Genomic DNA, 23334 nt, shown 5'->3' on the forward strand with positions numbered 1-23334 from the left:
AGCAAATACAGTGCTTAAAACCATCTATCCCAGACCTTTCACTGGGTGCTCCTTGAAAAACTATCCATAAGCAATTTTAATAAGGTGGATTTAATGGGTGAGCTGAGAAAAGCACATATTACCTTTCCCAACCAGCATTTCTTGACCCTTCCTATATAGCATGGCTAGGAAATAAATAGTAATTGTAATGGTAAATAATGCTATCAGTGTGGAAACTGATCTGGTCATTAGTGGCACAATATAAATATAAATAGAATCCACACACCAGGAATCCCATCATTTGTCTTTACAGTACTTCCTAAAATAAACTGAAATCTTATAGAACAAAAGATTGGCATTACTCTAGAAATGAAGATTTACTTTAAAATAAATAAAAAACTCCCAAATTAAACAGCCGTCAGATTTGCTCCACAGTGTTTTTAGGGAATTCATTACTGTCACTTCTATTTCTGATCCACAAAGTTTATATACTTGATATATGGCCAAACTACAGAGCTTTCCACCAGTTTGGATTCCAACAACCACTTTTCTGGGTACTTACATCCTGTCTGTAGCCAGTCTTGTGTCCTCCATGCCTGGACTCATGGTCACAAAGCCATCCCACCATTACTCTCATATGGAGCAGGTCAAAATGCATTCTTTCAGTTCTTCTAGTGGACAAGTGTGGGCACCTGATAAATCTGCATGGAGTGGGGGAGGAAATTTCTTTGCATGCTGCAGTGCACTGGAAGGGTTTACAAACCTCAGGGTTGCAGTTGGAACCAACAGCAAGATTGCAAAACTGAGTAACTGCATGGAGAAAGAATATGCTGGGGTAATGACCTGTAAAGTCAATGCTTTTTATGTATTGAGAGACCTAGGAAGCATCAGACACAGGCATCTTACTCTGTGATAGGAAGGGAGCTCCAACATATTGTCAGAAAACCTGGCTCAAGGATGGTCACCAGACACCAAAGAGATACTGGCTCCTGTTTTCAGGCCAGGTTTTATACTGCACTGAAGTCCAAAAGAGATCTAATTTTAGATCAGTGGAGGTAAGGCTGAATGCTCAAAAAAAAGCATCCGCCTACCAAACAATATCTCTGTTGAGTGTTGTCATGCTGGGTATGAAATTTATCTGCTATATCCATAACAGATCTGTTAAATATCTTGAAATTATTCATCTGTGATAACTAATGAGGAAAATAAGATAATTAATTTCAATGTTTCATGCAATGTTTCTTGTCTGACAAAACATGCCAGACAAAACATCCATACAAAACCATGTCATTAACTTACATGTTTAGTTCATTCACATTCCTAACCATGAATAAAAAGGAGAAATTAAATGACAATCTTTAATTGTCTGTATAATTCTTCTTAATGAGTACATTCTGGAGTGCCATAACAGTGGTGTAGGTTTATGAAACAGAGATCTGTCTTCCCTTAATAAGAAAGAAGGAAGCAGTACTGCAATAGTGGTTAATTATTGGATACCCTTTCACTGTGAATTAAAGGTCTATGCACATGCACGCTTGGAGAAACAAAAAGATGTAGCACTTAAAAGTACACGTGTTATCAGAAAACTGAGAGGGTTAGGGGAAAAGGCTAGGAACTGATGGGAAAATAAATGAGATAACTGTGGTAACAGTAAAGAATGTATCATACAAGAGTCACGAAGGTTACTGCTCAACTGCTTAAAAATAAGCATGCAGAAGTGGTTTACTGGCTCAGGACAGTGTTTAGGTGTGGAAGAGCCAAATCCACGGTCAGTGGAGATGGGAGAACCTCAGTCAGTGCCACCCTTCAACTCTGTATATAAACAGAGATGAAAATAAGTATGCTTGGAAGTTGAAAGTTAAAATGTTATGAGATATCAATGAGACCTTTTTCTCCAGTTTGTACAGCTGTAGGCCACCACCTTGCCCAAGCTCTTCAGCTGCTGCCTGATTCAGGCATGATAGAGTTGTAACCAATTCAGGTTTGACTGCCAGCATCTGCATGTTCTCACCTGTGCACGTCTCCACAGAGAGCCCAGCCATGGGTTTTCAGGCTGCCTCTTGGCTGAGAAGGATTTGTCCCCATGTATCTGCAAACTCATGCTTACTGCTCCTTCAGACTGCACCACAGTCTCAGTCTGGGGCCATTGCTCATTGGATCCATCTCTAGGGTTCACAGCTCGAGTGCCCTCACCCCTTTGTCTCTTATGGTACACTTGGACACAAACTCTTCAGGATTAGAGCTCTTTGAGGCTCAGATGCAAGAAAAGCAATGGATTGAGTGCTTGGTTAATCTTGAGCCTAGGTGAATCAGTGTGAAGTGAATCAGTGAAGAATCACAGTCAGTTTGCTCCCAGGTGTGTTTGAGGTGATGTTTTAAATATAAGAATTCTTCTTGCCTACACATATCTTAGACATATAACCTGTGGAGCTGGTTCAGTGGTGCCCACACCAACCTTCACTTAGCTCACAATGGCAAACCCAATGGATTAATTGTGAAGGGGCTTCAGGACAGCCATAAATGCTCATGGGATCTAGGGTGGCATGACTCCAGTGGGATCTGTGCTGCCCAGTTTGCACATCAGTGTCCTCAGTGCTTACTGAACTACAGCTGCACAGTGACACAGTCACATCCTCCTCATCACTGCTGATTTATTGCTCCTTAGGGAGAGTGAGAGAGGACTCCTCCCTAAGGAGTAGTAAATCAGTGGGCAGACTTGTGGGCCAGAGTGATCATGCAGACCATTACAGGATAAGAGGCAGGTATCCTTGGGAAGGTCAGCATGCTGTTTAAAGATGTTACTGCAGCTCTGTGATGACACTAAAGCTCACAACTGGTTTCAGGCTGTAGCACTAACCCTGGCTGAAGGGATTTTATTAAACTCAGTCCCTTCTTCCAAGCAATGCAGCGTCCTACTCTTGCTTGAGGCTTTGCTTGCCAAGCTACCCTCGAACAGATCAAAGCTACTGCTGATAGGTATAATTTGTATAATTCAAAAATATGCATCATTTTTAGTAAAAGGTTTTGGGATGCTACTAGGAAAGTAAAGAAAGGGCTTTCTTTATTGTATTGAGCTGCTGGCTCAGAATTGCTTCCAGAAGGGCATGATGTTCTTCTGCTTGCTTTGGTGAAGCAGCAATATATTTTGTTGAGTCTGAGCTGACTCCCTGCAGCTTTGGGCCATTACTGAATTAGAGCCAATAAAGAGCATGCCCTCTTTTCTTTGCCTGCAATTCAAATCCTAGTGGGACTCAGTAGGACATTCAAGTAATCCCTGATTAAATTAGATTTCTCTGAGCAGAACATCCAGAATGTGGTGGATGACACAAACCCACCCTCTGAGGAGTCAAATCCTACTTCCTAGCAAAATCATAAGCAGGAAAGAATGTATTGTCATAGAGACTTGAGGAGCCAAATGCACTGTTATCAATTTTCACTTGCAAATGCATCACCCACACTAGTATCCAGAGGAATGGCTACCAGGAGGCAAGGAATGCAACCTAAGCAGCATGTGATAAACACACCCCTACAAGCCCTGCTTCCTCACTAGCCTCCTTGATGTGCCCTGTGCCACAGCAGAACCCAGCCTGCTTGCTGAAGCTTGCTAATGCTCAAAGGAAGCAGTTGAAATTGTGTATGTTCCACATTCTTCCATTGCTCAATATCCAAATATTTCACAATGTAGATCCAGTTTCAAAAGTTCATTTAAGAGAGAATTCTTGTTCCAAGCCCAGTTTCCTGTTGCAGCCTGAATACCAGAGCAGGTCATGTGCAGCAGTTGGCTCATGACTTTCTGGAGATGCTGCACCACTGATTTTATAAACAATGTATAGTGGGAAATGGATGAATATGTTCCTTATTTGAATTAATTAAATCTGGCAAATGTAATTCACTCCAACAAGAATGCCTGTTGCTCATGGTTTCCAGAGCATGCTGTGCAGCTTTCCTGGGGGGAATCCAGGGACAAATCTGTCTCTACACAAACAGAACTCCCTTGCACGTCTGCTGAAGCAATGCCAAACAGAGAGAAGTGTTTGATCTGATTCCCCACAGACCAGAGAGCGAACTCTGACCTGAATAATGGAAAGCAGCCTGGGCTCTCAGCAGCCAGGCTGCACACAAGGAGGCTCTGGTATGGTAAAGATACAAAACTCCAGCACTGACAGGAGCTGCTGCCTGGCTTGTCTGGTGTGCAAAAGGGGGGCCAGTACTGCCACACTACAGTTATGGGGAAGTTGGAGTTCTCTCTCCTTTTGGGAAAAACCAAATGAATTCCTGTCAGGGACAGTCCCTGGCAGCAGCAGGAGGCACCTAAGGAGCCCCAGAATGTGGGTTTACTTGTGTACATGCATCCCTGAACATGCTTTGCTGGATCTGAGGTTCTGCTCAGCGCTGCGCTCAAATGTTGCTCCTGGGACAGTCTCAAGGGTTCAGTGGGGTAAATCCTCTTATTGGCCCAAGTGACAAGTAAGTCAGTCCAAAGGGCTGTTTTGGAACACCTGTGGGGGATGTGAGCACACCAGTCCAGAAGAACTACCTAACACTACCATTTCTCCAGGACCTGCTGGTGGCTGTGGAGGTAGGCAAATGCAGCATGAGCCATTTGATAGTCACACTGTGGAAAAGCATGGTCATTCTTGGCTTTTGCAAGTTTCTTCTGTGTGTTTAATGTGGAGCAGAGTGTAATTTATTTTTGTCAGTATCAGGTTAAAATTAAAATATATTTATTGCCCTGTACTGTAGGCTTCATGCTCCAGCTCTGCTCCTGCCCAGATTCTCTTTGCCTTCTCTGCTTTTTACCCCAGGAGATGAGCAACTTGTTCCCTATCAATGTACCTCATTGCCTGCAGGTCTGAACATTTCCTCAAAGACCCTCTCATTCCAATCCCCCTGCCATGGATGGGGACACCTTCCACTAGACAGGTTGCTCAGAGCCCCACCCAGCCTGGCCTTGAACACTTCCAGGAACAGGGTGTCTACAAGTCCCCTGGGCAACCTGGGCCAGTGCCTTGCCATCCTTACAGTATAGAATTTTTTCCTAATATCTAATCTAAACCTACTCTGTTTGAACCTGTTCTCCCTTCCCCTGTCACTACATGCTCCTGTCAAACTCCCCTCTCCAGCTTTGTTGCAGACCTACTTCAGGTACTGGAAGGTCATAATTAGGTCACACCAAAGCCACCTCTTTTCCAGGATAAGTAAACACAATTCTCTCAGCTTTTCCTCATAGGAGAGGTGCTCCATCCCTCTAACCAACCTGACTGCCCTCCTTTGGGGTCATTGCAACACATCTATGTCCTATCTGTGCTGGGGACCTCAGAGCTGGATGCAGAACTTCTGATGTAGATAATAGGGAGATGTACACTTCTTACCAGATTTTTTATTATGTCTTTTGAGATTTTCAGCGTGGGAGGGAGCTTCTGATGTTTCCAAGTCTGAATTTTACAGAAATTTTGAAGAGTGGCTAGTATTAAAACATGTTTATCTGAAACTTGGGCATGAGTGTGCTGCTGGTGCTTGGACATGGGTTAACCCTTGCCCAGGTTTTCTGGGGAGCTTGGATGAATGTGTCATGACTCTGTGAGAGTTTCTCCTGAAACAAAGGAGGTCAAAATAGGGGTGACATCCTACAGCAACCTTGTGTTCATCAAAGTCCCTTCTCCTACCCATAGTGCCAGTGCCACCTCTCTCCCTGACTTTCCCAGAACTGCTTGTACAATCATGACCTTTCAGTTTTCTCTGTGACTTTGTGACCAGCTTTAGTGGGCAGAAACCTGGAGCCAAAACTGGGCAGAATAGCAGGCCATTTCTTTTGATGGCCCAGTGCTCTGAAAGCAGCTGGTATTTTCCATGGGATGGCACTGCAGTCTCAGTAGCTCCTACAGCTTTCTTCCTGATTTTCTATTTTTAAGCAATTGATACATCCTTTTGTGTGTACCACCTCTGTGGGGTTGTGTGTGTGGAGGAGGGGGCTGTGTTTTTGTGTATGCACATACACACTCACACATACCCCACCTCAATTATGCCTCAGGTCACATCTGTTCACCCCTGTGAGCCCAGCTTATCTCTTACTCCCATGAATGTGAATCCAAAGCAATTCCACTCATATGCTATGACTTCAAATAAGCTGCAGAACATGTAACTGGCCAAAACCAGACTGATTGGGTGTTTATTTTTTGAAGATTGAAATAAAAGAAGTCTTTAATCTTTTAACAACCCAGCTTTTGGCCTTTGAACACTGCAGGCTGTGCAAATGTGCCACCTCCTTTGGGAAATCTAGCTTGCAACAATTTTGCACCATTTCACAATATTATTTGTTCATGCATTGAATGATATAGACTTAAGGAATGAAAGAAATAGAAGAATACCCCAGTTAGCATGACCTGTTACCTTTCCAGACTAGAGAAAGCTCTTGCTTACAGACAATGGTGGCTTGCAGCCAATGTTAACATGGCCTTTTGACTCACAGGCCTATGGAAAGCTTCCTCTGTCTTTTCCAGGAGGTGTCACTATGAACTATCACTACACTGCCATACAGTTCACAGGCATACAAGGCCTGGCTCATGGATGGAATTGATTGCCAGGGACCTGGCATGTAAGTTCTCTTCAGCTTTCTTTCTGAAAGGGGCATGCCCAAGAGTCAAGAAATCCTAAATATTAATGGTACATCTTGGCTTGCATGGATTTTGCAGTTCAGATGGGTTTCCCATATCCACGAGTCTTGATGCTGGAGAAGAGCTCTGATTCTTTAGGAGAAAATGAGAGGACTGCTCAGTATCTGAAACAGCATATAAAATCTCCACGAAGAGTGATACAAGTGCAATCCCATAGTCCAGCTGCTTTATTGGAATCTCTGGTTCTACTTCCCATTCCTCCTACTAACTTGGTATCAGACTTCACCTCTCTGCTTCCCCACTGCCTTCATTTCTCTTAAAACCTGGAGCACTACAAGCTGTTTCTCACCACGTGCCGGTGAAGAGCAAAACAGGCCCATGACAGTGGTTGAGATCCCAAAAAGCCCAAGAGGTCACTATCAATAACACCTTTGTGTCTGCATCTGCAATACTAATGAAGAGCAGCACTCAACAAAAGGCACCTTCCTCCAGGGAGAGATCCAGGTATCCTTTCCAGGGCTGAACAAGGGACTACTATCCTGCATACAAAGGAACAGGGATTTGCCTCTTGATTTCGTTTTTCTTCCTGTAAGCCTACTGCAGGAAAGTTCTGTTTTATTTGAATGCAGCATTGTTTATTTATAATTTTGTCCTAGTTGTGTGACAGATAAAGAATGTGTCACCCAGCAGGGGAAGAGTCGTAGGCTGGAGAGTTAACAAATGCACTGCAGTGAAGCCAGATGGCCTGTTTTCATAAGGAGCCTCTGAAAGATGCTCTGCTGCATAGATTTCTTTTTTCTTTCCTTCCTTTGGTGCCCAAAATTCACTAGAGCAGTGTTACTGCATATTAACTCATCCACCAAAGCTTCACAGGTCTAAGCTCCACCCTGTATCTCATCTAACACCTCCTGTGAACAGAAAAACATGACCTGCTGTGCTGAATCAGCCCCTCACCTCTCCCCAGAAGGCAAGTCAATAAATGAGAGGCTCCTGAGCACCCTCTCAGTTTCAGTGCAGCAGGGGTACCGAGGTGTGGGTGAGGTGCTTGTGCTCACCATGGCCCCTGGATGCCTCCAGCCTGGCTGTGCACAGCCAGCAGCCTCTCTCTGCAGTCAGTGTTTGCAGAGCGTGGCCACAGCTGCCTGGAGGGTCCTGCCTGATTCCCCCTGGGAGCTCCCACGCCTGTCAAAACATCCACACACACAGGGGACTCAGTGCTCAGCTCCTGGGAAGCAGTGACTTGAAAGCAGTCTCAGAGCACACACTAGTGAAGAAGACATTTGTTGGAAGAGTATGTGGTTGTGCTTGCATTTCCCCAAAGGACTGTGCCCCCGAGGAGACAGAATTTTTCCTTTATTTTTCAGGATATCATTAAAGAATGTTTTATCTTCTTCCTTATTTTCTTGTTTGTTTCTCCCTCCAGTTCCCCACTGGGATGTTTCCTAGTTTCTCAGAGCTTGCATGTGCTTTCCTTTAGAAGCCATTAATCCCAATTTCAAGCCCCAGCCTTGACTTGAAAGAGATGAGACAGAGTCTCACTTTTCAGGCTCATGAAAAATGGGGCATGATATGAGCTGATTAGGTATTTGCAGCATCAGTACACCAGAAAGTCTGATAATAAAAAAAAAAGATGGGCAAGCTAACTACTGTTATACATGATATCACAGCATTTGTTACCATCAGCAAAGGAAATCTTGACATTTGAACAGGAATTACTTTAAAGATGGCATGTTTTTTCCTCTACTCAGGTTTGAATTGCCTGTCTGAATGCAAAGAGTTAAATAAAGGGAGGCTATAAGTGACTTTTTAAAGAATTAAACTTTTAAAGAGCTAAGGATGGGTGAATTATTGTAATAGATAAGGCAGCATAAATCACATGGAAGATTTTGCTCTCTTTTTCCCTTCTTTGCGCCAGGGGAGAAACTATCCACCCACCCAGCTATTCTCAGCCAGCCTAGAAGGTGTTATTCCTCCCAAGGCTGGAGGAAAAGCTAGAACTGAAATTACCCTGGGAAGGGAGAGTTTTGAGGGGGGTGTAGAGGGGCTGCCCAGGGTAGATGTTGGAGAGCCAGAAACACAGAACAGCAAGGGGCTGCAGGAATGGCTTCAGCATGATGCAGAGACACCAGAGTTAACTTTAAAGACTCAGTGGACACTTAAAGCAGGCAGCCTAGAAATGGAAATAGCTATCTGTAGCAAAGGTTGCCAGTGTGGTGTCAGCCCAGGGCCTTGTAGGGCATCACACTCTGCAGAGCACAGACACCACACACTCCATGAGCCACTTCCACTTGTCAGAGGTGAGCTTAGAGAGGCCCAGAGCCCCACATGTGTGAGCAAGCTCTGCTATTGATTTAGATTTCACTAAATGCTTTGAGGAAAAAACAAGTAATGTGCTGTTTTGAACACACAGGCTCAGCATTTCTACAAGTTGCTGTCACACATTCTTGAAGGAAAGGTCTTTGAAGACAAGGACTATGTAAATTAGTGATTAATTTTGTCCTTTTTAAAAATTTGACAACAGAAAAAACAAACAAGCCAGCATATACATATATATGTGTGTCTGTGTGTGTATATATATGTATATACATATAAGTCTGAAATGCTGAAATCCTGGGCTAAACCAATTTGAGGGGATGTATCTGAAAACTGAAACTAGTTATTTGGAGGAACTGGGTTTTGTTTATTTTCAACTTTTCAAAATAATGAAACAAAGAAAGGACTATGTTCAAAAGGAATTTGTCTGTCATGCACAAAACAAGTGAGAAGGTCACAGCAGCTGTCAGTAGTGACAGAGGACAAAAGGCCAGAGCTGATTCTTATCATTAAAGTCTTGGGGCACAGTTACACACTGTCCACACTGTTTAGGGCTAGCTCTTTCCATAGCAGATTCCTCTTGGAGAGAGACCATTAGAGAACCAAAAGAAATGCAGGGAGCAAAATAACTATTTAGCATAGTGGATGATCAGGGCTCATGCGCTTTCTCTGGACTTATTTCATTTGACAATATAGATTGTAACCTGCTTTAATTTGAAGCTTTATATTTTATATACTTGCCTGGGCTATATATAAATTATTTTGCTAATTGTTTGACTGGATATATCCTAGTTATTCAGAAAATCTCCAAATCCTTATTGTGGGGTGAAGCATTCATTCACACATTCTCAGTCTATCCCTGTTGAAGCTGCTCATTTTTGCATTGTAGACTTATATATTTATTTGATTGAAAAAGAAAAAAAAAAAAAAAAGCAAGGGGGAAAACTACACTGTGAACCAATGCAGGTGAAAATCTATCAGTATTGTTCCAAAATCAGCAGGATGGAAGTTATCTGGTCCTTTCTTCACCGGAGGGGTGATACAATTCATCAGCACTTGTTTCCTGGTGGTTTATCTAGCTGATAGTTAAGTACTCTTTACTGACATTAGCAGTGGTGATTCTGCAAGCTGTTCCTCTTCTTCAGTCTTCTCTTCTTTGGATTTAACAGTCTGTTTTACCTCACCAGTCTTTGCTTGTAGAGCTTTTTTTCATTCAGCCTTAAACTTTCTCTCTATTCTCCCCATGACAATCTTCCTTTAGATCCCCACCTTCACAGCTCCTGGCACCCAGCACTGGGCACTGCACAGCTTGGCAGGGATAAAGAGGGTGAAAGGAATTCTAGCAGTATCCTGGAGACTGCATTCCTGTTTCCCCATCTTTGTGTGGTATTTTCCTCCTGTGTATGACACCGGAGCCTGTGTTCAAAGCCTTCCATAAACTTTTAAAGATAGCACCCATCTCACAACTTCAAACAGCAAATGCTTAAGCTTTGAAAAGCTACTGTGTTTAGGTGGGCTTTGAAGCAGATGCCTCCCTTAAAGTGCACGTGTTTATGCTGATCTGAATCATGTAATTGTCAAAGGTTTTGGAAATGTCTTGAGGACGTTTGCCAAACTAGGGCCCACTTAGGAGGAAATGAAAGGAGGTAGTCCCTACATTTTCAACAATCTTATCTCTATTTCTGTCTCTGGCTGAGAGGCAGGGATGCAAGAAAATGTGTGTAAATGACAGAAATAAACCCAAAGAACATTTGGGGTTTTATGGGTACACACTCAAAGACATATGAATTTCCCATGGCTTCAGAGCTAGATGATTAATTTCTACTTTGTCTTAAAGTAAGCAGTGCTAAATTATAATGAAAAGAGAAAACAAAAGATGATTAATTTTTCTTACATTCCTTTCTATAAATATTTATGTGTCTGTACAGGCACATACATGCACACATGTTAATGGAAGGGATCTGGAATATTCTGCCATGTGCATTAGTCCATGTAACAGCAACATCAGATATTTGGTTTAGTGAACAGAAACCTTTTTCATCTTCATTGTAGGCAATCACTCAAAAAGTAAATGTATGGCAGGTGTGCTGATACCATAGATCACAAGGGTGTTGTTAGAGTTGCTGTAGTGTATCAGGATGATGTTTCAGGCATGAAATAACCTTATTCTAATTAATCTGTGTGCTTCCAAGCATAAATGAGCTCTGAAAAACTGTTTCTAAGATCCAAGGTTCTTCCTGGGAAAGAACCAAATAAATATTGTTTAGATTGATGACCAGGTTTGCTGTTAAATTATTTCTATGGGTCATGCCACAACATCAGAGTTATAAAATTACCTAAAAGATGGGAAGACAGGAGTGTTTGAACAGTCAATCTTTATTTATTTATCTATTGCTACCTACTCCTGGAGAAAAAGGAAGTGTTTATGATCACTTTTGTTCTGTATTAACCATGTTATTCCTTTGGTCCCTTGGGACATGGGAGTTAAACAGTGACAATCTCACCTACTGTTTTGTTCCTCTTTGTTTCTCATGTTTTTTAACTCCTGCAAATTAATTGTGAAACAAATAGTCAAGTGGTTTCCTTCCTTCTTGTGCCTAATTGTTCAAAGGAGAGAGTCTGCTCAGGATTTGACTGTTCTAGATTGCAATGCAAATAAGGTCATAGAAGAAACAGAAGTTTCATTGTTAAGTCAAGAAACACTTTTGTTAACAAAGTGGGCACATTGGGCTGCTCCTGGTGCTTAAACATAGCTTTAGCTGATGTTAATATGTCCATCAGATAAGCTACCTTTTGCTCTGGCTTCATTTCCTGGGAAATGAAAGGTTGAGGCAGACCAGGACAATCCATCTCCCTGGTGTGACTGGAGTCACCAGTTTGGCTGCTCCCAAGGACAGCCTCATATCTGCTTCCCCTATTTTTGCATGTGCTTATTAGGCTGTACTTTTAAAAATTTTTAGGTTTTTTTAAAGACAGCTTTCTTAAAATAATTAGGAAGGAGGTACTTGGAGAGGAGATGACTGCTTCCCTTTTCTGTCTTGTATAATCACTCCTAGGTCAAGTCTAAGGGGAATGTCTAATTAATGTTGGACCTTTCTGGTCTTTGGTAAAGTTTCACATTACTGAGGAGCATGCAGCTGCCCTTTATACCTCTGCAGGACCAGAGAAGTGCAACCAACAGTCTAGATTATAACTGGTCAAAGACACACACCAAGTTGCTTGTCACTGCAACGAGGTGGGACAATCACCAATTTGGGAATTTCCAGGCTGGAAATTCTTTAGTCTTGATATGCGTATCTTTGCTTCATTTCTTGCTTCCTATCCCTTGGGCCTGCAAAATTTGTTATAGGTAGCAAAACTTGGATTCCAAGCCTAAATGACACTGGATAGCACAGGGGTATTTTGTACCAACATAGAGCTGTTTTATTTCATTTACTCCCTGCAGGCAGCACGGAATTTTCACGTAGAACCAGCCTGCATCTCAAACAGGACTTGGGACAGGATTCAATATCTGTACATGGTGTTTCAGCAGATGGTGCAAGAAATCTTCACAGCAGATAACTGGAGAACAATGGACCAGACAGTTTGGTCTCAACCTTCTGTAACTGGTGAAGCTGCAGCTCAGCCTGAAATCAATCATGTTATTTAAAGAGGAAACTCAGACATTAAGCTTCCTGCTGTGTCGTCTTTTTCCTGTTCTTACATTTAAACCAATCTGTTTCCACCTACCATAAAATTCAGATTAACTATTGAGCTATTACATATACTTTGTCTACTAGAATTTGGTAAGAATCCTTGTTTCCAGGAACTTTTTTTGGATGATATTTTTTCTAAACTTGGAGCTTTGTGTGTATAGTTTGAAATTGAGTAGGAATAGGTAGAAAGTCTTCAGTAAAATAGTCCCTCTTCAGAACAGCCTTTCTTTTCAGATGTTCATTTCATCATCTCCACCTGGAGCAGTTCCACTTCCTGTAGACAAAGAAGTAAATAACATTTCCTGAGTTAGAAAGCAGCTGTCTCCAGAACCTGGAAGTTGGGATACACATATGGGTTGAGGGAAATGTCCCTATAGCAGTGAATATCTAGTTGGTTATGCAAAGTGAAATAAGTCCAAAACACATCAGGAGTTCCTCAGCAGGCCAGGGAAAAAAACCAAACAGGAAAATATTAATGAGGCACAAAATCTGTTTTTTTACATTCCTTGCAATATGGCTGTCCTGTAATGGCTTTTGAAGCTCACAGATGCTCATAGTAACAGTGTCTTTCTGCTCTTGGAATCTCAAAAAATTTTATTTTAGATACAATGGCTGCTTTAGAAGTGTGAGTTATGCACATGCAAAAAGGATGTACTTCACAGTACATCCTTTTTTTGGATGTTTTCTATTTCCATCTTCTTACACTGTGAGCTGAAATAAAATGCAAATGTGACCACTTAAGCAGTTGGAAATAATGCAATTTGCTTCAGACCTGTCCATTCTATCACAGTCTTCACATTTTTTGTTATCTCCATTTAAATGCAATCATTAGATGGAACCCTAAAACCATCAGCCTGCTCCTGAGATTGCAAGAATGCAGCTTCTGCCAGAAGATTGCAAGACTTCACAGACCACTGCTGTCTTCAGAGTTGGAGGACAAAGTTAGAGGTGAATCTTGCCTTGCAAAACTATAGGTGCAAATTCAATGGTACCCAGTGGCAGTGGTTTTATTCTTGATGGAAAGACATGGCACATTATGCTTCCAAGGAAATCTGTTCCCTCTCAGATTTCCTACCTACAAAAAGGCTTTCTGCTCAAAGCTACATGTTTGGGGGTTTCTATGGAGCACTGTGGCAATCTGGAGTCGCAGCATGTTTGGCTGCCAGGTTCAATTCAGGCACATGGTGTTACTACAAGGTTTTCAAAATGTAATGCAGCATGAGGCTGGACTCCTTTCCACTTTTACCTGATTATCCTTAGCACAGGCTGTACAGTGAGCTGTCCTGCTTATCTGAGAAACCAGTCCTGTCTTGTAGTAAGCTCAAAAAAACAAATCACTTGCATCTTCAGTTGGCACCCAAAAAAAATTTTCATCCATAAAGCTTGGCAAATGGTACTGTCCTGTTTGCTGTATGACCAAGACACCTAGGACACAAACCCCATAATGCTGAGTGCCTAGATAAGCAATTTCTTGCACTATCAAGTAGAGACAGGTTTCCTCAGAGAGCAATTCAGAACAGACTGGCATTCTACACCATGATCCAAAGAACTGTAGTCCAGCCTTCTAGGCTTTGTAGTTAGGCACTTAAAGCTGGGCAGAGTGGAAATATTTTCCACATTGGAAACTGGGCACCACTGCCTGTGAGTAACAGAAATTCTTCCATAGCATACAAATGCTTTCATTCTTGAAAAGTGTCAGGTTAGTGGGAGGCCCAGCTGTCTGAAAATGCCTATTTCTCTACATGACATTGAGAAAAACACTCAGGTGACTACACATCTCAGATCCTCAATTTTCTATTGCTAAACTGAAATTAGCTGAATGTCCCTAAAAGACATCTCTGTGACACACTCCAAATCACGTTGGCAGTCAGGTGAATGTCCAGGGTAAGATCATGCATGATTCAAATCATCAAAGCTGGGTTTTCCATATGGGAATTTCTATCTCCTTGCAAATCACTACTGAAACTTGTGTATCCTTGTATGTTTATGAAGGATATTGTCATACCTTGGACTTGAAATGATGCAAACTTTACTAGGAGAGGAACACCTTGTCTTTGGAAGAGAAATTACACAATTTTAGGGTGAATGCTCTTTATTATTTTTATCAATGATCTAGACATTGGAGTTGAATGTACATGAAGTTTGCTGAAGAGGACTCTGGATCAGATAGAGATCTGGAGAGACTGGAGAGAGCTGGGCAATCACCAACTGTATGAAACTGAACAAGAGCAAGTGCTGGATTCTCCACCTGCTATGGAGCCATCAAAGTTATATACACAAATTGAGGGGTGAGAGTGTGGACAGCAGCCCTACAGAAAGAGTTCTGTGGGTTTGAACTGATGGGGTATGTTTAGGTGGTAGGACAGAGAGGGAAAACAAAAAAAGGCATCAGGCAAAGGCACAGGCTGCTTGTGTTTTCTTGCAAAGGTGGAATTCATCATACTTCCATAAATAAAGTGCAAGCCATATCTACAAAGGACTGTCCCCTGGAGAGATTTCAAAAAACAAGCAGGGTTATAGAGGGCAAGCAACATGAATCTCCAAAACCAAGGGAAGACAAAATGAATGCAATCCTTCAATCCTTCTGGACAGGCTAGTAAGCACATGGAAGATAATTTTACCTCTGTACAGAAACCCTGAGCTATGACTTCCTATTTATCCCTATGCTCCTTCTAACCCCAAAGTTTCCCACATCAATATGTTTAAACAAACCTTACACTCAACATTCAAGAGCTGTGATAGGGCAAGAGATCCCCTCACCCATGTTATGAAGAACTGCTTGGAAATAATCTCTAAGTATCACTGAATTCCTGATAAGCTGCCATACTTAGCCCAAGGACAAGGAACTGCCCAGAGATTTGCATATCAAATTTCTACTGCTGGTTTTTACAATAGGACTTGGAGCTGGGCAGTTGCAGCATACATTTATAAAGCTTACAGCTGTGTTCAGTGATAAGATAAGAGGTTCTTTTGTAGAGACCACAGCAAAAGCTTTGTCAGTGACTGAAATGGCACTTCTATCTCATCATGAAAGATGCCTCTTCCAGTGGATGGGTAGCTGGCATGACATTATCATTTGAATTGTTTTTTTGGTTTCATCCACAAATATGAGAGGGAAGAATCTTGTGATTTATGAAGTAGTCTGTTCTTTTTTTTATTATTATTTGTAACATTAAAAGAAAATTAACTGCAGCAGAAGGATTTTATAACCATCTATAAACTTGGTTATCAGCATACCAATATTATTCAATAAATACATTAAAAAAATCACTCCAAGGCTGGAAATGGAAAATTTAACATTATGCTGGTGTGGGGGAGATTCTCTGCCATGGCTGAGTAGAAGCTCAGCCTGTATTTTATGATTATTTTGATGCTTGCAATTTTATGAATTCTTCTTTTCTCTGAACCTGGAGGATTTTGATTTGGGTATTAATTTGTTAAAAGTCTGTGACCTGTTTCTCATTTGCTTAATGAAAAAGAGAAGGGTTGAGAAATCACCCATATTTGTAAATTCATCTATTAGGGAATGTTTTTGTGGGTTTTGTACATCATACATATTTGTTCTCCCGTAGCTTTGATTAGACATCTAGCTTAAGTCCATCATGTATCTCTATCACTAATAACTGAGAGAAATCCTAAGAGGACAACTATCTTCACCCATGTTGATACCTACTATTCTTTACTTTTGAAATCTCAGTGTCTAGACTAGATGAGCTGGTGACTTGATACATAGTTTGAATTAAATTATTTCCACCCAGAATTTGAAGAATGGCTTTGGTGTCAATTTATAGGAGAAAAGTCCAGGACTTCTGTCTACTTAGCCTACTGAAGAGAAGGCAAACAGTGATACAATAACAGGTATATGGGTTCTTAGGGGATGTAGCCTTTGATTATGTTTGCCTCAGTCTGTCAGGCAAGCATATAATGGCTGCAGGGTAGAGCTGAAGAACAGGTTTTAATTGAAAGCCATTAAGGAATGGAATGACATATCAAGGGTGGTGATCAGGTCTTTACTGTTGGCATTTTTAAATTGACTCCTAGCTGGTTTGTTTTGGGGGTTTTTTGTTTGGTTGTTTTTTGTGGTTTTTTATTTTATTTTGTTTTTTTTCTTTTCTTTTTTTTTTTGTGGGCCTTTTTTTTTTTTTTTTTTCCTTTTTTTAAAACCATAACAAGAATTAACTCCAGGAAGCCCTTTGATCTGTTTTTATATCTTTTGTCCTGGGTTGTATAGACCCACCATACCGCTACAACAGTATGTGAATCAACAGTCACATTTACCTCACTCAGCTTTAGCAGTTTAACTTTAGCAGAGTCAGGCAATCTATGGTGAATGGAGTGAAATAGGAACCTCCATACATTTCTTTCCAAGACCGTGTTCCCTTCATCTTATTATAAAATTCCCCATATGATCAAAGAGACAAAATTTGCCTGTGATACTGCAAGGCAAATCACGACAAACTCAATCTAAATGCTATTAGTGCAATTTAGAGGAAATTTCTGGTGAAATCCACATGAGAAATGACTAAGGATGCCCAATGTGCAAAATGTAGTAGATTCCTGATATATAAATATTAGATTTGGATTTTTCTTATCCATATTAATTCATATTCACTGCAGTAAAAAAAATACCTGAAGCCTTTTGTCAGGTATAAAGATAGAAGTGGTAAGAACTGTGTTAATCTTATTTTCTTTTAAATGGGTTGAAGGAACTATTCATCTACAGAGAATTAAATACACTTTACCTGGGTAAAAATTTAATATTGCAGGGTATGGAGGTAGCTGCTGTATAATATGAATGACAAGTAACAGAGTGCCTCATTATTGCACTTCTACATTCAGTGACAAGATAATTTACTAGTTGTGTTCTTCTGCTGTGGTCCTCACACTGTAATTAATGTATGCATTAGAGTACAGAGGAGACCTCTTGCCCTTTAATTATGAAATCTTAGACTTCTGTTCAGGTAAGTAATACCTCACTGGGCCAGCTACTGAATTTTCACTCAAAAGTATACTGGAAGAAGAAAATCCTTCTTTGCAGCCCATCCAGCAGCATGGATCTGCAGGGCAAAGATTTGACCTTCTTTACTCTGACAGAAGGGAGAACTATTGTCAAAGAGATGGTGTGAATATTACTGAGCCCTAGAGTTCACACTTCAGCTAAAGGCTGTTTTTTGGAAAGCCATCTGCAGGAGATTTCAAGACTTCTCCCATTACCTGTGCGAGTGCTACCTTATTTATGCAGTCCAATGCAGCACATCAGTGTGATTTCGTGTTCTATCTTTATCTATTCTCACATGGTCTAAGTCCCACAGCTTTGCTTCAGCAAAACTCCCAAAAATCGCTGTATAAATTTTGTTAGGACAAGGACAATGAAGTTGGCAAGCAATGGCACTGCACAGCAGACACAGACAGTTCTTTTAAAAAAAATTGGGTTTCCTTTTCCATCACTTCTGACACTTTCTTCCCTTTTAAATCAGGTCAAAAACCTAAAAGAGGAGAACAAACTCTGAAAACAGATCTGAAAAGTCTCCAAAGGATTTTTTTTTTTTTTATACATGGAAACAAAAGGTTCTGCTGTTTCCAAATTGAAAGGTTTTATTTAAAATAAAGGTGACATTGAAGTGCATCTACCCAAGGAGCCATGGCACATATTACAATTGCAATTGCAGTGCTTGAGATGCTCCTTCTGCCCTTGGATGAGGCTGCTTGGCAGATGATGAGAGCTCTATGCACTCAGATGAGACACAGAGCTCAGTCAAAAAGAAAATTTACACTGTGTTTCAACCTCAAACTGCTCACATCAAAACATTTCAGGGGATGACAGTGCTTTATTTTTGAGTATAATCAATTTTTACTAAATCAAATATATCTGGGATGTATTTTTCAGAATGAAAATAGAAAGGCAGAAGGGTGTCACAGGGAAAGTCATACTTACTCAGGAAATTAATTATTTTGCTGAAACAACATTATCTCTAGAAAAAGTGAAAAATTCACAATATTCAAAATGACAGGGAACTTTTTCATCCTCCCTTTCCACAAAGAAATGAGGTACTAATTCATTCCCAAGAGAACCAGAGGGATTTGGTTTTTTGTTTTCTTTTTTTAAAAAAAGCTGTATATTCAGTCCCATTGGAATTAAAAGAACATCTTCAGACCTGAATAAAAATGCATCCCAAAAGATGCCAAGTTTTTGCAGAGCCAGCCTCTTCAAGAGCTTGTTACAGCTAGTGAGCTTTAATAAGAGCTGAATTTACACACAAACATCTAGAAAGCAAATAAATAAATAAGTAAGTGTGGGGGAAGAGAACTTCACAGCATTCAGTTTAATATTTGGGTATAACACTATGAGCACAGCATCAGAGAAAACCATGCATCTGCTTTATGGCTGGTTTATATTCTTCTCTTGTGTGTGCATTTTATGCACATAAAAATTAACAACCTTTGACTACCCATTTGTATTTATAACATCTGCAGTACCAATGGGTGCAGTTCTAGTTTTTCTGTCCCAGGCTTGCTAAGCATCCTAATTTGGAAAGAAAATGCCAGATAACTCTCCAGGGGAACATTCACTATGTCAACGTCTCTTGATTCCTAGACATCCTAATCCTAATGTCACCAGTGGGAAGTCTGTAATGAAGGAAATCCCAGTGGCAGTGAAGCAGGGTAAAGATAAAAAATGCCAGTCTTTGCTTTTTCTGTTTGAACCAGTTGAGTCTGAGGTTGGAGTGGCCTTTCTGCTTTGGGGTCAAGAACTTATTTTGACAATGTAAATGAAAAATATCAATGAACAAGATGAGTTCAGAAAATTATTCACACTAAGTGCCCCCCCAGTAGTCACAATCAGAGCTGTCTGGATTCTTTGTGAGAACCTGAACAACAAGGACTCTCTACTCCAGTATATTGTCTAAGGACACTGGAGTCAACCACTGCCTTACAGAAAGAGAAATAAAACCAAACCAAATCATAAATAAACATACAAAAAAACCCACAAAAAAACCCCAACCAAAAACCAAACACCACAAAACACATCACAACCCCAGGACCTTCAGAGAGCCACTGGCACAAATCCCTGAATTCAGCTAGTGGGACTATTATTGACATAATTTTAAGAGAAATTTTAAAAATATATATAATTTTCTCCTCAGCTAAAAATTGCTGCAGTGAAAATGTTCCAGCTGGTGTGCAGCTGTTCAATTCAACTATTTGCATTTGCAGATAAATTCTCTAGCTGTGAGGAAGTTGCCAGTTGTTTTGCTGATAAATTCAAGATTTCTTTTGAGCCTGCTGTGCTCTGGGGGAGCAGGGGAGTATCTCCAGAGGGAAAATGAAGTTTCTGATGAGCTGCATGCAGTAAAACACTGAAACTGCATCTTCCTGGGATTGCCACCAGGTAAAGTTAGCCCTTCCTCAATGAGAACAGACAGGAGTAAGACAGTGGATTATGAAGAAAAGCAGTTTTCAGGGAAATATTGGTGTGGAAAAGGCCATGTCACAAACTTCAGGTGAACTTTGAGTTGGTTAAGCTGGGAAATGCCCTTCCCAGTATGTGGGTACATCTCAAAAGTGTGTTGTACAATGAGCCCATTTGACAAGAGTGTCTTGGAGACTGGCTGTGCCCAAAGCCAGTGTCTGTACCCAGGCACTGGGGAGCACACTGGAGCTGACTGTGGAGCACAGAAGGTCTCAGAGCACTCCAAAGGAAAAGCCAGCCCAGGAGCAGACCTTATGAATGAGGAGGAAATAGCCAAGGCCTCCACGCAACAGAGAAATATGGATTTGGGCAGAGTTTCCTCCATTTTAGTCCTTCTAGCCAGCCATGAAAACCCTGCAGGTCTGCTTAGCTGCTACTGAAATTTTCCTACACAATACTGATGGTTCCTTTGCAGAATTCACATTAGAGGAACAAGAGCTATATTTTGGTCTGAGAATTCATTCTGCCAGGCAGGGGTTTCTGGTTGTTTGTTTCAGCAAGATGAATAGCACACAGCTTTAAAAAAAGCCATAAGCTTCCTATATTTATTTTGTTCATGTTCACTGTACTGTGGGATGAGTTTACCTTGGCTAACACATACTCACAGGAAATGAAATAAAAACAGCATGGGGAGGAATATCTCCAAAGTGGGCAGAGCAACAGAGGTTGTTCTTAGCAATCAATGCTGGCTGTGTGAACAGTGGAAAGGAACAAGGAATTGGTGCTACCATCTTATTCTCCTCTTGGTCCAACATACAATTAGTAAATTATAGAAAGAAAAGATGCTGTATTCCTGTCACTAATCCATCCAGGCAGTCAAAGTCTCCTTCCAGCTCCAAGCTGAAATGACTGAGCTCTTTCTTTCTTGTCCTTTAGTATCAGCTTTAGCTTCCTGACAGCAAATTTGAAAAGACTGAAAGAAGTTGCTTTCTTTCTATCTGATGTGTGACAACCATCTGCCCCCACACCAAGCCAGGTCTTGGGGGCTGTAGTCAGCAAAATACAAAAGTACCTGCAGGGCAATATAGCACTGCTAAATTTTTTTTTTTACTTTAAGCTTTGTTGGAAATTACTTGCCACTTATATAAAACAGAATATGAAAACCTGATAGCTCTGTTTTGCTCCTTCAGATCCCAATATTTGGACTTCATTTGATTTAACAAATGATTCAGTAGTCTAGGATGAATACTGAAAACAATGAATAAAACCTCCTGAAAGCAGAATCCAGCATGTTATTGAAAATAATTACCATCAAACAGTCTTCAGAAATTAATTTTTTTGCAAAAATAAGAACATCTCCTAGGCTTTCCTATATAAACATTCACACTTTTGAAAATTCTTGCTGTTAGATTTTCTCACTCCACTGCAAAAATTTTCCCAGGCTGCAGTTGGCAACTCCAGCAGTTTTCTCCATCCAGTGAAGCCAGGAAGTGTGAAAGCTGGGGAATTGTTTTTCCTTAAAGTATGTTTTTGATCATTCACATATGTGGTGTTCAAGATTTGGGCAGAAGTCTGCTTTGCTTAGCTGAATATCAGAACTGGGCCTCCTGCCACTATCACATCCTCACAAACAGGGCTGGCTCAAGTTTTAGAACAGCTAAAATGGAGGAAAACAAACTTACTTTTTATGTCTTGTGAATCAATACCTGACCCTGTGTCTTAGCTGTGCTACCTTAGGCTGCAACTTGTTTGAAGCAAAAAGAAAAAGCAATTAAAAAACTTTAACTCCTTGAGGTTAATAGTAATATGGCAAATTCTTCTTCATTTGGCTGCAGGCAGGAAGTCCAGTGAATGTCTTGAAAAGCAAGATTTTGCCAGTTTTACCACATGCTTCTCACATTTTTGATGACTGTACCCTTCATGTGTTAGAAATAACCTCAAGGACTGTGAGTACTTCAGGCAGTAGAAGTTTTCAAAAGGCTCTACAGCAGTTTTTGGAACAGAACCATGCTCCCAGCTACTCCTAGATATATGCCAGCTAGCAAAAACCCGTCCACCCCTCTCCCAAACAAGTATTTTAATTAAATTGCACTGCAGCAGGTTCAGCTGAAGTCTTTGAGAAGAGGCAACTCTCGTGCTTTAAATAACAGATGGTAAACTCAGAGGATGAAGCCTTGGTGGAACTTATGCCTGGTGTAGACTGAGCTCCTGATTCCATTCCATTTGCAAAAACCTTTGCCATGATGTTTCAAAGCTTTCCTCTGTTCTGGCAACATGTCAAAGAAGGGAGTCTTAAAATGCATGTGCATTTTTAGCTCTCTGTGCATGTGCATCTGCATTTTAGCTCTGTGCATGTTCTGCAATGTAAAGCTGGGCTATGGTATAAAAAAGGGGGATTGAAAACATTAGAAGCAAATTGAATCTAATTCCTTCAATACTAAGTTCTAGGGAAGGGTCTTCCATGGAAACCATGTTTATTTAGAGGAATGAAAAATAAGCAAACAGACCCTTTTTAAGTAGAAAAGACTCCTAAAACAGGAGCTAACAGGACAGTGAGGGATGTAGGTACCTCAGTGCTTAGGGCTGCTCCTACACTTGCCAGCAGATCCAAAGCTGTTCCCCTGCTTCATCCACAGCAAGCCCAAGTAAATTGATTTTTCCTTAACAGGATCCAGGGTTTGCCCCTTTATTGCTTTAGGGAAACTTGTCCTTGCTGCATTGATTCATTCTATTTATTTTCTCTCTTTGAATCCATTTGTCAAAATTTTTGGAAGGTTAACCTTCCAAAAATTTTGCAGCCCTTCTTAGCTCATCTATGAAATGTCACAATCCTGTTTTATAGTCCATTATACAGGTCACCAGTGAAACCTTTGAGAAAATCCTGAGATGGTTCATGGCAGAGCTTGATCATTCTTCCTGACACTGAAACATTGAAAATACTGTCCACAGCTCATCACACATTTTTGCTCCCCACCTTTAGGAGGATTTTCTAGGCCATGTTAGCTTCTCTTTTAGGGCTGAGAGCAGGGATTTCTGATATTTCAGTCCCATTTTATTTTTTCTGATCTTGTGGCCATGATCAAGCCCTTACCTATACCTTTCTGACCCATTATCAGAGAAATGAGGGCAATGCTTTGTTCTCTGCACCTCACAGTTGTGCTGCAGGGCTTCATCATCTGAACAAAAGATGCTCTGAAAAGAACTTTGGTACTAAGTGCTTCAAATTGATATCAGTCCTAGTGGAGAGCATTCATCTATACATGGGGAAAGAACAGGATTCAACTCTTGTTTTATATGAAAGCTGAACTATTTCAATTTATTA

This window comes from Oenanthe melanoleuca, chromosome 1 (genome assembly GCF_029582105.1).
Source record: "Oenanthe melanoleuca isolate GR-GAL-2019-014 chromosome 1, OMel1.0, whole genome shotgun sequence".
Lineage (NCBI taxonomy): Eukaryota > Metazoa > Chordata > Aves > Passeriformes > Muscicapidae > Oenanthe > Oenanthe melanoleuca.